The following is a 17,510-nucleotide window of genomic DNA, read 5'->3' as shown; positions in this document are numbered from 1 at the left end:
TTCCTTGAACATCACAGCTGGTTTGTTATTTTCATTATCTGAGTTTTAAAGATAGCTGAAGTTTTACTTAATTATAATTTTTTTATTTTTTTTTATTTTTCGCTTAAAGTATTACAAAGGGTATTACATAAGTGTCCTTTTTTCCCCCCCGCCCTTGACAAACCCCTACCCTCCCTTACCCCCCAGTGTCTTATGTCCATTAGTTATGCTTATATGCATGCATACAAGTCCTTCGGTTGATCTCTTACTCCCCTCCCTCCTGCCCCCCAACTCTCTCTGGCCTTCCCACTGCAGTTTGACAATCAGTTTGAGGCAGCTCTGCCTTTAATTATAATTTTAAAAAAGTAAAACAATTCTTTGGTATAATACTTTTTAAAGTGCTTTATACAAAGCCTTTCTTTCTTAGGTGAAACATTCCAACCCTTTGTTGGGATTCAAGGATTGTTATGAACATCAGCCATCTTGGGGATGTTGCCTTGTGCAATGTTGCTTACCCTATACGGATCATCCCCAGACTATAATGCCTTTGTAATTCTTATGTCCTCTTTATGTACTGTTTTATTTCCTGTATCTTTATGAGTTTATTAGCTGAAATGTTGTAAAATAGAAACAAGTTAAACCGACTTGCAAGGTTTAGGTCAAGTTAATTATTCAGAGCCAACAGCTCCTCATAGACTCCCTATGAGCTCCCCCTTCACAGTTCCATGTTGATTCCTTAGCTGGGCTTGAATAATTCTTGGATTCCTCTAATGCTCTTCTTAGAACTTAATAAAAATAAGACTAAATAGGTTTGGAGTGAGGGCCTTGGAAAGGGCTTGTGCTATGAGTGAGTAACTGCATGAGCTGGAGTGCCCTGTCTTGGTAGCCACAGCTTTGGAGTAATGGAAGGTATAGTTAGAGGTCCTGACCCCTATTCCTGGTCTACAAAAAACTGTTATATGGTCATCTCCTTGTTAGTTCTCGGTTATCCACCTAATAAAACAGGGGTTTGAAATAGTTGAGTTCTATGTTCTCTTCTAATTTTGATATACTAGTATTCTACCAAATTATAATATCCGTACATACAGATTTATTCATACATACTAGGAAATGGGAGCAGGAGTTTCAACACACACATTGCTTCCTGCTAAAGAATCTTATGAACTTGTTTGCGGTCTGTAATAATATAATACAAAAACAATTATGAATAGTGATGTCTTGAGCAGTAACACTTCCAGACATAGCAGCCTCCTTCCTGTAATTTGGTACCCCAGGGTCTTTGAGGTCTGTAATGCCTGTAGCATAGACACTTCTAAGTGAAACCAATCAGAGATAATTTGTAAGGAAGAGACCTAATAAAGGTCTGTGATAAATAACTTACCTCCTTATATATATTCCAGGCTTAGGGACCTTTTTATGATGGCAGATAAAGTAATCACCTGCAGAGCCACACTATTTTAGAGAACAGGTAAGAATGCCCCAGCTGAGGCCCAGGGGAAAATCTGAACCATATATACCTTTGGAAGCAGGAAAGAAAAGGCCTTGGGACTCTGGGAATTTAGCCTGCAGCTCAGAATAGAATCCTGGAATGTCAGAGGTGGAGGGAGGGACCTTTCACAGCTATTTCAATTGCCCTCCTTCTAGAGCAGCAGTTCTCAACCTGTGGGCCGTGACCCTTTTGGGGGTTGAACGACCCTTTTACAGGGGTCGCCTAAATACATCCTGCATATCAGATATTTACATTACGATTCATAAGAGTAGCAAAATTACAGTAGAAGTAGCAACGAAAATAATTTTATGGTTGGGGGGCAGGGGGTCACCACAACATGAGGAACTGTATTAAAGGGTTGCAACATTAGGAAGGTTGAGAACCACTGTTCTAGAGGAAACTGAGATCTAGAGAGGGGAAGTGACCTGCTTAAGAGTAAAGAGATAATCACAAGCATTTTCTGATATCAATTTTGCTTTTGGAACTTTTCTGACCCTGGAGAAAGAAACCCAAAACCCAGAGCGCCCGTGACAAAAGACATAGACACTTCGACAAACAGCTTTTCCGGTTCAAGGGCCTCTTGAAATCCTATCTTGGGTGCATGAACTATCTCCCAGAGAGGATGTGGCTCAGTGAAAGTTCCAGCTGTAACCTAAACAGAAGGGGTCACTGGCCCTGGTTAAGATTTGCAGCTGCTGCTATGAATTGTAATATTCTATAAAAATCATTTATTTCTGAGTACAGGTTAAGCCCTGGCTCTTGTTTGGACTGTCCCATTTTAGGGCCATCATATTAACAAGATGGAGGGAAATGCCTTATCGCATGATGACACAAAATTCATGATAATAGAGAACCAAGAATTATCTGGTTGGGGATCACAGACTCTTCATTTTTCTTTATCTTATTATGGGCAACCATGTCCTTTCAGGCTATTGTTATTTAAGACACCAGCACATGGATGCATGTCCCCAATTTTTTTTCTTTCAACTTAATTCAACAATCATTTATAACCCAAGTGCTGTCTGGACTGTAATGTGGAGAATGCCAAAAAGTACTTATTTGTTGCATGAGCTTCATATGAAAGTCCCCTGCTTCTGGGAATGTGAATTTTAGTAGGAGAATAAGTACTCAAATGTATATGTTTTAGGGCATTGTCAGGCTATAATTATTGGAGTGAAAGAGAGGAAGTAATGGGGGGGGGGGGCAAAAAATGGAAAAAAAATAGCATCCAGATGAGGGGAATCAGAAAACATTTAGGAAGAAGAAAATGTTCTTTGAGCTGGGGACTGAAAGGTGAGCAGCTAGAGAGTGAGGGGTAGTAAGGAGAGCATCCAGGCAGAGGGGAATTGAACTTCCTATCTTTCACTGCAGTAACTATAGCCCAACAATGCCCTAACACATACACATTTGAGTACTTAACTTATTCTGCTACTAAATTTCACATTCCCAGAAGCAGGGGACTTGCATATGAAGCTCATGCAACAAATAAATATATTTTGGCATTCTCCACATTACAGTCCAGACATAACTTGGAGTATTCAGAGTCTCAACCACCCCTCCTTTCTAACCAACACCTGACATAAGAAAGGGGTTCTATTGAGGAAAGAAATCTGGAAAGAGAGATCTAAGGAAGAGAAGCCAGAGTCTGTTTTCTATGAATCTTCTACCTTAGTAGAAACAGTATAAAAACTCCTAGGCAAAACTAGGGCAGGACAGCAGAAACTTTGGCCAAATTTCTGTGGAATGACAGATACAGCTGCTTTCCACATGCCCATAAAGTTATCAGAGTTTATAGACAGCTACCCATTGGTTCCTTGGAGCAGTAGATGGAGAAGGTAGAGTGGGAGCAATTGTTCTCATTTTATAGATGAGAAACCTGAAACCCAGATGACCCAAATGAATCAGACAAGGTCATTATTCAGCAAGTGGTGGCTCTGGTCCACAATCGCAGCATTCTGATTCCATAGCCAATGGCACTCATGCTCCTATGAGGCATGAGACCAACCAACAAGGGCCATCCTACAGACTCAATGGCTCAAGGCTTTGCTTGTCATTGCTCAAAAGCTACACCCTCTGAATTTTTCTCTGGGTCCTTAAAGAGCTTTACAGAGATAATTTAGGCAGACATTTAGAGTGTGCTGGATTGTCCTCTTGTCAATTAGTTGATCTTGGAACTACATTTCCCAGGGTCTCCTTTCCTGTATAGTTCCAGGGTAGTGGCCAAAAGAGGAACTTCTGTGAGTTTAGCACACAACAGTTTTTTACTCTCTGAAGGTTGTTTGTGATCAGATATATAAGTGATCACAATATATCTATTATATTGTGATCACAATATATCTGATATCAATTTTGCTTTTGGAACTTTTCTGACCCTGGAGAAAGAAACCCAAAACCCAGAGTGCCCGTGACAAAAGACATAGACACTTCGACAAACAACTTTTCCGGTTCAAGGGCCTCTTGAAATCCTATCTTGGGTGTATTTGGATCTTGGAACTACATTTGAGTACTTAACTTATTCTGCTACTAAATTTCACATTCCCAGAAGCAGGGGACTTGCATATGAAGCTCATGCAACAAATAAATATATTTTGGCATTCAAAATTACTTCCCCCCATTACTTCCTCTCTTTCACTCCAATAATTATAGCCTGACAATGCCCTAAAACATATACATTTGAGTACTTATTCTCCTACCAACAAATAGATATATAACCAATAGGTTATAACTGGTCCTCACTCTCTTCAATCTGCACCCAGCTATTCTTTTTAACTACTGGTTCTGAGGACCAGCAAGCCTACCACCAGATGCTTGTAGGTGGACTGACAGGGGTGGTAGCTGCTCAGAGCCAACAGCTCCTCATAGACTCTCCCTATGGGCTCCCCCTTCATAGTCCCATGTTGATTCCTTAGCTGGGCTTGCTTAATTCTTGGATTCCTCTGCAAATGCCATCATTTCCACACATTTCAGGGTTTCAGGAGAACTGATTAGTGACCTTTCTGTGGTCCTCCAATTCTGTCTATGAGAAGCTGGGACCATCACTTTCCTAGTTGTTCTTATAATTATATGAGTTCTAATGCCCATAAATAGTCATTATCTCACAATACTCACAGAAGCTCTGCTTTTCTGACTGCACTCTGGCAGATACTATTATTGTCAGGAGTAGGATGCCACAGTAACCAAAACTAGAACATGTGGCTTTAGTTTGGCTACCAGTGAGGAAACTACTTCAGGAGGCTTGACAAATGGTGACCTGAGTCACATAGTGGTGAAACAAGTGGCAAAATTTGCCTATGGCAATTAGAAGGTAGAAAAATATATAGTAATAAACTTGTGGATCTGGCTGAGGAGATCTTACGTAGAATGTTGCAAGTGTCAGTATGTGCTTCCAGCTGTATATGGCAAGGTACTTCAGGAAGAAGTAAGTCTTTGGTGTACAAGCAGAAATTAAAGGAAATACAGAGGGTCCAGGGCTAGCTGGGTTGGAAAATAAGACTATTTCTCATCTCTAGTCTCTATACTAGCAAAATATTTTAAAAGCAAAAATGTTCTCAGGATAAAAATAATTACAAAGTTCTGGCTGTAAGACCCTTCATTTAAATGTAGAAGACTTAAGGCAGTGCCTAATGTTCCCTATTAGCTAGATCAAAGGACACTGAGGAATCTTAAGAACATTGTTCCATAGTACCTTAACATGCTTTTCAAAGGAGAGAGAGAGAGAGAGAGAGAGAGAGAGAGAGAGAGAGAGAGAGCTATTTTGAAAGGAACTGTGGGTGGTGTTGTTTTGGTCTAGAATGGAATATATTTAAATATATGAAACACCAAAATTTTTTTAAAGAGAGATGTACCAACCAGCTTGGACTAGAAATGACTGAGACAATTCAAAATAAAAAGAGGATTCTAGATCCCAAGTTTCAACACACAGGAAATAGGTGGAAAGGACTATTCAGCTACAAAATGTGCCATTTCTTATAGAAAAGGAAGAATGTCTCAGAGGGTGAAGCTGAGAAGCCAGAGGGCAGAGCCAAGAGCCACAGAGAGCAGTGGACTGGGGACCCACTCTCAGGGAGCAGCACCAGGCTCTTATCCAGAACTGGTCCCTGGAGTCGGCAGCATGTGCTTGGCTGGATTTCAGATTACTATGGAGCAGTGACTGTGATATGCCTCCCATTCCTCCTGTTTTTCAGTGGGAATTCTTTGTGGTTATCTTGTGCTTGTGTCACCAAGACAAGAAGATATTTGGTTGGTGTAAGTGGATGGACGAGGAGAGACAAAAGAATTCCTTGGTGCGGAGTTCATGAAGACTTTGGGGGCTGGGAGCGGAGATAGATAGAGAGCGATTGAATGGGAGAGCGATTGAATGTTTAAGAATGTTTGAGTTAAGAACATATCTGCCTTGTGTGTTTGTTTCTCAAGAGAATGAGTTGATTGTGCCTTAATTTCAATTTTTTAAGTTTCCTGTTTTTTTGGATGTAACTCCTGATTGAGACTGAATCATGTGGGACCTCATCTTTATGAGTTCACCAGTTATTAGATGTTTGGGAAATTACTTCAACTCTGTGTTATAACTTGAATTATATTCTCCAAAAAGGTATGTTCAAGTCCTAACCCTTGGTCTTGACTTGATCTTATGTGGAAATAGGTCTTTGCCCATGTAATTAAAATGACATCATAGTGGATTAGGTTGGACCCTAATCCAATAACTGGTGTCCTTATAAGAAGAAGGAAACTTGAACACAGAGACTCATAGAAAGGGAAATAGTATAAAGACAGAGGCAGAGACTGGAGATACTCTGCCATACCCAGGGAATGTCAAGGAGTACCGAAGCTAGAAGGGGCAAGGATGATTCTTCCCTGGAGCCTTCGGAGGAAGCACAGCCCTGCCAACATCTTGATTTCAGACTTCTAGCCTCCAGAACAATGAGAGAATAAACTTCTATTGTGACAAGCCACCTCATTTATGGTAGTTTGTTACGCCAGCCCTAGGAAACGAATACACTCTGAATACAGGTTTTCTAATCTGTAAAATAGTGAAAATGAGAGTATTTATATCACAGGAATGTTATAAACATAACATGAGTTAATATATGTAAAGCATTTAGAAAAGTGCCTGAAATACAGTCAGCACTCAATAAATCAGTGAGAAGAACAGGACCACTGAGATCCAGCTCACTGAAATGACACCTTTCAGACTCCCAGTTAAGTGGGGTATGGGTGATTTCACTCGGTTGAAGAATTAAGAGACTGGAACTGCCCCTGGATATGTTTTTGTTCTCAGGTTCCACTTCATTCCTAATCTCCCTGAAGCCATAGCACAGACTTCCCTTCTTATGAGGTCTCTAAGTCCAGGCTGCTGGAGCAGAAAGGGAACCTAGATATCCCTCACAGCCCAGCATTACCCTTGTCTTATGAGAGAGGACCAGAATGAGGGATCTCTAAAAGCTTCCATCCTCAGGAGAACAGTATTAAGTCTAGAATTTCATCACTGTCCTGTGTTTCAAAGAATTTTGCCAGATATGTGAATTTAAGCCAAAGATTCAGTGACAGCCCTGGGACCAGGACTCCTGACTCACAGGTGAGTGCTCTGTACTTCTGACTTCCCAAGGTCACCCCTACTGCAAGCCCGTCACATCAGGGACTGCACCAAGAGTTACCAGCCTGATTTTGCTACTTTATCCAGTTGTTCAAATTATAGTTAAAGATGATGAAAAGGAGCAAATTAAAGGAGCAGACAGAAAAAAAAAAGATGTGTGTGCATGTGTGCGCGTGTACGTGTGTGTGTGTGTGTGTGTGTATACTGTATTTCAGAAGCTCTTTTTCTTAATAGCTTCCTTTTAAAAAATATATCTTTATTGATTTCAGAAAGAAAATGAGAGAGAGTGAGAGATAGAAACATCAATGATGAGAGAGAATCACTGATACACTGCCTCCTGCAGGCCTCACACTGGGAATTGAGCCCACACCTAGGCGTGTGCCCTTGCTGGGAATTGAACCATGACCTCCTGATTCATAGGTCGATGCTCAACCACTGTGCCACACCGGCTGGGCTATATTTCAGAAGCTCTTGAAAGCCATATAAGTCAAAATAGCATAGCTGGTGGGTCTAACATTCAAGACAGCCTCATTTGAGAAGGGCTGGAGGTTGGTGCTCCAGTGCTGGCCCAAGTCATGTGGCCATAATAATAATAATAATAATATCAACAACAGTAATAAGCAGTAGTAATAGTCCCTTTGCTCTGTGTGAAACTTTCCAGTTGGCAGGATACTTTCACCTTGTTTATTTCATTTGCTTGTGATAGCAGTCTTGTGATGGATGCACTTCTGGTAGACACTGTCATTCTGGGCCCAGAGAGGTGATGTGAGTCCCCAAGGCCACATATCCTGGGAGCAGCAGACCAGAGACAAACTCCAGATGCCCTGTCTTCCGGCCCTGGTTCAGTCATTGGAATCAGAGAACCACAGAATATCAGAGATCAAAGGGCATTAAAGGCTATCAAGTCTATCTCTTTCCTTTCTTAGATGGGGAAACAGGCTCAGGGAAGTGAAGCAGCTGGTTCAAAGTCACATGGCCTGCTAATGGCAGAGCCAGGATCAGGGCCCAAGTATACTGAGCATCCCAGCACAGTGTTCTTATTTACTTGTTAGTCAGAGTGAAAACCTGCTAACAGAGCTGGGGGAGCCCCTAACAAGGTATTGTGTCAATGCACCACGTGCTGGCACAGTTAACACTGTGGGGGCCTGAGACACAGCTCCCTTACACTCATAGGTCCTTGGAGTCCAAGCTGCCTCCTGCAGCAAGGACTGCCCATTCTCAGGGAGGGCTCTGGACAGAAAAGGGGATGGTCTCCAAGCAGCATGAGCCCGGGAGAAGAAAAGAGCTGGCTGAGGAGGAGTGGCTGGGAGCCTGGGAAGCAGGCATCCTGCAGGTGGGAAACTGGCAGTGCCCACCAGCTCAGTGGGAGTGGATTGGAAGTAGGGGGGATGGGTGGAGGGAGAGTCTGGGAATCCAGGCTGGGAAGGCGGGCCAGCAAGGATTTACACTCTTGTTGGCTCAGATGCCCCACCTGACCCCTTCAGTGACTTCAGGCCCATTCACATGCAAATCCCCAGGGGACTAGGAGGCTGTGCCTAGGGTTGAGGACAGGAAAATTGGTGGAGGACTGACTGCTAAAGACAAAGCCTCGCTGTGTTCTTCCTCAGCTGGGCTGCCTGGCTCAAGGTGCGTCACAGTCTGGACTGGAGTGAAAGTACTGATTAAGTAAGTGCTGAGTGGACAGAGGGTCCTGCCAGGGTCCAGTGTCACCTAGCAGTTCCAGGAATGTGTGAGCTGGTTTTGTCCTCTGCCACTGCCCAGGCCTCTGCCCCACCCTAGCCCAAATGCACTGCCTCAAATTTTCTCATGCAGAGAGCTGGAATAGGAACCAAACAGCCTGGGTTCTGGTCACTGCTCTGCCACTCACTCATGTGCCATTTTAACCTTCCTGGGCAATGGTGTGCGGGAGCCAGCTTGTACCAGCTTATAGGAGCCAACTGCCAATTTTTCAAGGTTTTTTGCGACCCTGTTGTTAAATACAGCCATCATGAAAAATCAAGTTTCATAAACTTACGTATAAGTTATATATATCAAAAACAAATTATATAAAAACTCATCACCTACTAACTATTTTAGCATTTTACTATTATCTATGCTCTTGAGATATTATGTCTAGTATAAGAGCGGTGAGTAGTGGGCTATTGTGCATCTCTTCTCCTCTCCCAACCCAGATCCAGCTGTGAATCATTTATGAGCACACCACTATGTTCAGGCTGTTTTCACAAACATACAAGGTGGACATTAGTTCTGTCCTCTAAGAGTCAAGAGGTCAAATGAAAAAAACTGGTGTGAAAGCAGCTTGTCAAGCCTGCCACTGCCTGTCAGCATTTAGCAGGGACCTTATTTCCCAGCCCCCTGAGGAGCAGGCTCTCCTTCCCTGTCCCCAGCACCTCTCTCTTCACTTCCCACCCCTGTCCCTCTGCTCCAGCCACACTGCCATCCCTGCTGTTCTTCAAACACACCCAGCCTTTGCACTGGCTGTTCTCTCCTATGAGAATGCTTTCCCCAGAAAGCCACATGGATAACTTTCTCAGCTTCTTCAAGTCTTTGCTCAGATGTCACCCCTTCAATGAGGACTAAACTGCCGAACATATTTCAATCATAACCCCCACCCTGGCTCACAGGGCCCCTTTTTACCCTGCTCTATTTCATTGCCTATCACCTTATGACTCTCTATTTAATGTACTTAGGGATTATGTTCAATGTTTATTGTCTGTTTCCCCCAGTTCAATGTCAGTACCCTGTGGGCAGGGATTTTTGTCTGTTTTAATTACTGCTATATCCCAAGCTCTGGTAAATAGTAGGCATTCAAGAAATACATTTGTCAAATAAATGGACACATCCTGTTCCCTAATTTTTCCTTTATGAATGAGCACACAAAAGTAAACTCAACTTCGCTTTTTACTGAGGTGTATCTGAGAGCTGCCTGTGTACACGCCAGCACACAGATTTGCACACCAGGTGTGCCCATACCTCGGGGCACACTCCCCTCAAACTCCCCCACACTTGAGCACATTCTCTGCCTCAGCACTGTGACCTTCCTTCTGCTTTCCATCACCCATAGCCTGTGCTGTTTGTACTTCCTGCATAAAATTCGTTTTTTTCACACTTTTCTGAAGCTCATTTTCACCTCTTGATTCTTCTGAATCAGCTAGAATTGGTGTTTGGGAGCTGGTACCTCTTTAGTGAAAAAATCGCACCAGGGAATGCAATTAAAATTCACGAGAGATATTTATCCATTTCTCATTCTCTTTTCTTTCAGGATCCAAGGCCTCCTGTCCACTCCCACAGAATTAGCAGAGCTACTGCAGTAGCTGGGGTCAGCCACAGCCTGAAGGTTGAGTAAACACAGAGCTCTGCACAGAAATTAGGGGCGGGGGTCAGAGCAGGGCCATAGAGGAACTCATCTCTCAGTTATGCAGCAGGATGCAGACTGACCAATGAGGCCTGGGGAAGTGGGCGGTGGAGTGGGAGGTACAGACCATCAGGACTGAAAGGGCTTGCAGAGGCCAGCGAGTCCAATTTTCTCGCTGGACAGATGGGGAAACTGAGGACCAAAGCAGAGAGGTGACTCGCCCAATGTCTCAGCAGAAGTCAGTGATTGATTTCTAGACCAGAGTCCTTTCCTTTATGCTCACCATCAGGAGACATATACCTTTTTCTGTTCTGCCTCAGGGCTGTGCTCATTGCTGGGAAAAAGCACGGAGATGGGCCCTGAACTTATGAGGCTGATAGTCTAGTGCCGTGGTCGGCAAACTGTGGCTCACGAGCCACATGTGGCTCTTTGGCCCCTTGATTGTGGCTCTTCCTAATCCTTAGGAGTACCCTAATTAAATTAATAGCAATGTATCTACCTATATAGTTTAAGTTTAAAAAATTTGGCTCTCAAAAGAAATTTCAATCGTTGTACTGTTGATATTTGGCTCTGTTGACTAATGAGTTTGCCGACCACTGGTCTAGTGGAATGACCTTGAGTTCACCACTAGAACTTGTGTATCACAAACAGATAAATTGAGCATTTCCCAGCTTTCATAGCCCAGATTCCATTTCCAATTATTTTTTGTAAAATATTTTTCTCTCAAAATCAGGATAAAAGAGTTCTTTAACAAAATCTAGACAAAACAGGATCCTTAAGGTCCTTTCGTTTTACTAATTTTTACTGAGTTACTCTGATAGGCAGTGTTGCCTTAGAAAAAAATGTGTAGCCAGGAAGCATATCAACGTCCCTACCAGGATAAAGTCTGTTCTGAGTGGGACTGAGTGAAGATAAAAATCATGACTTGGAAGTAAAAAGACCAGGAATTGACTTGGCCTTCTATGGAGTCTTGGACAAATCCATTTAAGTTTTTTTGTGCTCAGTTTTCTTTTCTTTAAATTAGGTATGATAATCCCTGCTCTCCCTATTCCATGAGAATAAAGTGAGGCAATAGTTTAGAATCTGCCATAAGTTTGTGTTTCTACAGGTAAACACTAATAAGAAATAGCCTCCTGCACTTGAACAGGTCTTTCAAAGTACCTTTCTATAGATTGCCTGACAAGAGCAAGGTAATGAATAGACAACTAGTGGTAGAGATGAGAAAACTGGTATTTATTGAGCATCTACTGATACCAGCAGGCATTTTGTTACGCAGACCATTGCCATCATTACCACTGTAGTAATATTTATTGAGCTAATCGCAGATGTCTAGGACATAGGCCATTAAAGCATTGATCTCATTTGGCATTCCCAAGAAGCTCATGAGATAGACATTATTATTATTACCCACAGTTTACAATAAGAGGTGGAGGCAGGGCCTGACCCCAGTTCTGACTGGTTCTAAAGCCTGATTTTTTAAAAAAAATATGTTGTTTTATTATTAGATCAGTTAGAAACTGTACTTCTTTTTTTTAAAAAATATATATTTTATTGATTTTTTACAGAGAGGAAGGGAGTGGAATAGAGAGTCAGGAACATCGATGAGAGAGAAACATCGACCAGCTGCCTCCTGCACACCCACCACTGGGGATGTGCCTGCAACCAAGGTACATGCCCTTGACCGGAATTGAACCTGGGACCTTTCAGTCTGCAGGCTGATGCTCTATCCACTGAGCCAAACCGGTTACGGCTAAAGCCTGATTTTTGAACCCTTGAGCATGACTGTTTGCAGTGTTGATTCCACTTACAGCCATTATCTCGTTTAAACCCTCCCACAACCTTTGAGAAAAGTACTGTATCATTATAAACTTTTTCCGTTACTGATTACAAAACCAATGCTTAGAGAGATTGAGAAGCTTAGGGAAATGCACTATTGAACTCCTATTTACCCTGCAAGACTTATCTCAAGCATTAACTATTTCCAAAGCCTTTCCTGAACACCCAGAAATGACCACTCCCCAATCTATATACTGCCTTATACCACATGTGTTAATTGCTTAGCTTTACTTTATTAATTATGTACTTGTCTCATAAGAATTCCTTGAGGACAGGTACTCACTCATCTTTGTGGACCCTGCCTTTAGTGCAGTGTCGAGTTTATGGAAAGTTTTCAATAAGATTCTTGGACTTCATTCCATAAATGGTGGGGAGACATTGAAAGATTTTGAGATGGCACAATCAAAGCAATGTTTTTCCTTTGGACACATATAGAGGGTGGACTGGATGAGGAGAGACTGACAGCTGGTAGACATTTAGGAGGCTATTGCAATAGGCTAGGTGAGAAGAATAAGAATTGGAACTAAGTGGCTAACAGTGGAAAGAATGGAAGAAAAGCTGAATACATCAAGGATATAGAGTTAACAGAGGAACAGTGGTGTTATATCACATGAGCATTTAACAGATGCCAATTGAGCTATTTGCACTCAATGAGTAAAAGAGAGAAGAGAATAAAAACTGCATGCAGGTTTTTATTGTCTACCTTTCCAATTAAACAGATGTCATGGAGTGAAATTGAAAATAGGATGTGTGCATATGCTGTCCCCTTGGTGGTTCTGGTTTCTAAGTACCTCCTTCAGTAACAACAGCTCCAGGGCTTCTTTCTAAGCACAAGTTGACCACTTCATCTGATGCTCAACCAAAAGAATTGTAATTTGTTGCATTTATGAGAAGAAAGTCCCTTCTGGATATACTGTAAGACAGTGCTCTAATATATTTAGGAGGTTGAGTAAGTTTGACTATGGACAATGTTTGCCTTATATTGTACTTATATTACATTACACTTAAAAAAAAACCCTGAGCATCTGTATATGGAACTCCACTGCCATTTAATTTTTTTAAAAGAAGAAAGAGACTGAAAATCTTGAGATATAAATTTTGGTCCCAGTGTGACCTTGGCCAATAAATTTCCCTTCCCTAGGCTTTTATCATAATGATGATAGAATTGAACTATGATTTTTGAAGTCTTAGCTACATATATATGAGGGTTACATTGGCCTTAGAGACCATCTTGCTCAAGTCCCTATATACCAGTGACCCCGTATAGAAGTAGTCACTTGCCCATGGTTATCCTACTTAGAAGAGAAAGACCACAAGAATCCAGGCTTACCGACTCCCTGGCCAGCATCTGTGCTCTGATCTCACCTGCAACATTAACCAGCTGTGATTTGTATGCCTCATCTGTGCACTGCAGGAATCCACACATTGCAGACACATTCCAAGGAAGCAGATGCTGTTGTGCAGATGTGTATGCATTTTGAAGACCAAGGACTGCGAGGAATCAGGTCGGAGAGAGGAATTTTCTAAAATGGGGGCATCTGGACTGCAGCCTTGGGGGTCCTGGTCTTCTGTAAGCTACTGATATGCAGTGTCAGCAGTGTGGTCATATCACTCTGATGGATCAGGGTGGGAAGGGTGGTCTGTGGGTTTGGGCTGCGCTGAAAAGGGTTCTTGTGAACTGGAGGGTTCTTTAAACCCACTACAAAGTCTACCAAGGCAATTTAGTCGCAGAGTGATAAAGCCTCAAAACAGGGCATATTATATAAGCATTTAACATCTCTGGATAGAAATCATCAAATGGAAATCAGTGATATTTAAAAAGGACAGCAGTGGAATGATATGTTTACAAGTTTTCTTTAAATGACATGTCACTAAAGCATCCCCAGCAGACTGTAGGCTCTTAATGGAGTGCTTATGGCCATGGAACCTTGAGAAGTGGCCATCGTAACATATCATTACTGGTTTCTGGCATTATTCTAACCAGAAAATTAAGGGTCTGGTGGGCTTATCTGGAAAATTCTGGCAAGGAGGATTAGGATTAGAATTCTGGAATTTAAGGGACTTTAGTGAACATCTCATCTCACCTCTTTATGGACCAGATGAAAAAAACAGAATTTTGGAGAGAATGTTGACTTATTCAGGAGTGGTGTGGTATGCTCATACTCATGCAGATGGAAAGCGAAGAGTCTTCCTCTCATTAAGTAGTCAGGAAAGAAACATATTCTGGGGTCGAAGGTGGTAGGGCAATTAGAAAAAGGGAATGGGTTTCAACTATATGTAGAAGGCTTTTGGGTTTGGGAGTTCAGAGTCCAGAGTACTAGTCTTGTCCCTGAATTATGAGCTCCAGTCACCTCTTCTGTCCAACAGGAACGTAAGCAACAGTCAAGTTATAATTCCCGATAGGTGTGAACTTCAGGGTGACCAAGGAGGATGAGTGAGCAGAGTGAGCTTCAGAGCCACCTTCACTCTGAGCAGCCCCACTTCTGTTTTCTCTATTGGCTGACTAGAAGATTTCTTAGAAGAAAGCGTTCATTGGGACATAATATTTGAAAAACAACAAATATTGTGTGGGACTAGATGAGTATGTAGAGGGCCTCAGCAGCCTGATATTCTGTGAGTTCTTGACTCCAGGAGAGGAACTGTGCAAGGCATGTGTGGCCAAGGGCACAGGACCTGTCTCCATATGAGCACCAATTGTCAGCTGACCAGGGCACAGTGTCCTACAAAGGAAGGCCTGCTCAGGCCTCATGGCTGCTGGAGCCACTGCAGGGAGGCTAATGCTGGTGCTGGTTGGCATTCTAGAAGGGAGTCAGTTGGACAAGCTCAAGTAAAGAAATGCATCTTGCCCTCTCCGCCCAAGGTGTTAATTCCTTCCTCCAAAGATTTTGGCAAAATGTGTCTGGGGCAGAGCTACAAGAACCGCAGGGCACTTCAGGTAGGCAGCTCAGTTTCTGCATTGTCTCAAGCAGACTGATCTTTGGTTATAAGTCTGATTTTGGAGCAAAGTGAGTATAACAAGATTTTCTTGTCCACTCCCAATTATTTGGAAATTAATGGCAGATACGGGACTAGAACAGGCATTTCCTGAAACCCAGGCAAGAACTTAAGACTATGCTCTCCTTCCAGAAGGTTTAGTTCCATCTCCTTGGGCTTTCAGAAAGGTGTTTCACCTGCCTGGATAGAAACTATTAATCAATTTCCAACATATTCTTCAGCCAGAAAGGTCAAGCTTTGGGTAGAAATGTATTCCAGTGTCCTTAATTCAGTGTCAGAAAGGTCTTCAGATTCTATTGTTGCCCTTGAACAGTAAGTACCTTGTCATTTTTTCCCCACTACAAAACGCAGCTGATGTCAGCTCCTTAATCTCCTTTGCCAGGAGACTGAATTTATTTGGGGCAAAGGAATAAGTTAAATCCTCTATTGTATGTTTGTCATCTTCATAAAGGAGTCCTAACAAGGTCAAACCTGGCATCTGTCTGAATAAGAGGAAAACTTGTGAGAAATGATTGCTCAATGCATATGAACTGAGAGAGAGTCAATTCTAGAGGTAGAGGGGGGGGGGAGATAATGAAAATAAGCCATTGTTGCAGCTAAAGAAAAAAAAAATCTGTAAATTTATGGTCGTGAGGCTTCAGCTACCAATAAAATCAAGTGTTGTCACTGAGAAAATTTCTAGATGGTTGACATGTTTGAAAGTAGAGGAAAGAAGCAGTTAGGAAGTTCACATCTAGCCTTGTCTGAATCTATGGAGTGTACTGTCTTATTTAGCCAATGTTTGGTCACCTTCCTTCTGGTGAAGTCCACGTATTCAAGACTAACTTGGTTTTATGACCAGTATTTGTTGGGGAATTGGGCTGGGGGATTCTGCTAACCTAATGCTCCTACCCATAATCTATCTTCTCTTAGGGTTTGGTTCTGGTAGAGGCTAGATTATATCCTAAAGGACATAATTGTCCAGTTTGTCAGAAATTTCAATTTAGGATGATGCATGCTTAGGGTCTTGGTGAACAACCCCTGCCTGAGAGGTTGGCTCCACTTGTCAGCCTCTCATTGTCATTACTCTTTTCCATCTTGTGCAGTGGCTATTTTCTGGGCCCATCTTTCTTTGAAAGGGGCCAGATCTTTTGTATCCCTAAATTCTCATAGTCCCTAGCACAAAACATTCAAAGAGGGGCAGCATTCCTTAGAGCAATGGTTTTCAAATGAGGAGATTTTGCCTCTCTGGGGGTATTGGCAAGATCTGGAGACATTTTTGTGCTCACAACTCAAGAGGGAAGTGCTATTGGCATCTAGTGAGTAGAAGCCAGGAATGTTGTTAAAAATTGTATAATTCTCAAAACAGCTTTCCTCAACAACGAATGACCTGGCTCAAAATGTCAATAGTGTGGAAATTTAGAAACTTTGCCATGGAGTACCAATTTGGAAGCTTTTTAAGTCACAAAACCCTTGTTGCAAGTAATATTTTTTTGATGCAGACCCAACATAAATGATAAGCAACATCCAGCAATTAAAATGAGTTTAAGCAGGGTAGGAGTTCACAGCCCCACTTACCAGGCTTCCCCTGCCTATAGTGGCTTTGTAACCCCCTGCAGTATCCTGGGGCTCAGTGGATCACAGCTTGTATAGTCAAAAAAGCATGGGAATGACAGTCACAAGACATGGGTTTAGATCCTTGTTTTGCCACTTTCTAGCTATACAACTTTGGGTGAGTTGCTTTACCTTCTTGGATTTTTTCTTGGCCTGTTAAATGGGATAGTAGTACCTGCCTCATAGGATTGTTTTAAAGGTTGAATAAGATTATAAGTGTAAAAGCACCTTGCAAACTCACTACTTTGTTGTTGATCAAACATTATGGCTAATACAAGGCTAACTCTTGTTGAAATATTGGCTCTGGAAAAATGAGTCTATAATAATCCTAACGATATGCAAAGTCTGCTCTAGAGTTGTTTGATGAGAACCTCTTCCAGGAAGTCAGAGAAAGTTTAGAAAGCAGGTTCTCATCTTTTCAAATCAGACACAACCTTAATAAACTCAATCTCTCAGAAGTGCTCCAATCATATTTTTTTCATTTAAATTAAAGAAAGAAAGAGAGAAAGGAAGAAAGAAAGAAAGAAAGAAAGGAAGGAAGGAAGGAAGGAAGGAAGGAAGGAAGGAAGGAAGGAAGGAAGGAAGGAAGGAAGGAAGTTCTCCAACCTTTCTTAGCCTCACTTTTAAAGAACAGCTTCCCATCCATGGTCTTGTTTGTGGGCTCTCTCTAAATT

General features: G+C 42.1%; 1 protein-coding gene across 3 annotated transcripts in view; it reads right to left on the bottom strand.

Annotated features, from left to right (window-relative positions):
* MASP1 (MBL associated serine protease 1) overlaps window positions 1-17,510 on the bottom strand; it is a 63,993-nt gene that overhangs the window by 39,402 nt on the left and 7,081 nt on the right. The window lies entirely within an intron of this gene.

Source organism: Myotis yumanensis, unplaced genomic scaffold (assembly GCF_028538775.1).
Source record: "Myotis yumanensis isolate MYYU_CA2020_CCGP unplaced genomic scaffold, mMyoYum1.0.hap1 SCAF_2, whole genome shotgun sequence".
NCBI lineage: Eukaryota > Metazoa > Chordata > Mammalia > Chiroptera > Vespertilionidae > Myotis > Myotis yumanensis.
Note: the sequence above shows the minus strand (reverse complement) of the source record. Positions and strands in the feature narration are given on the sequence as shown.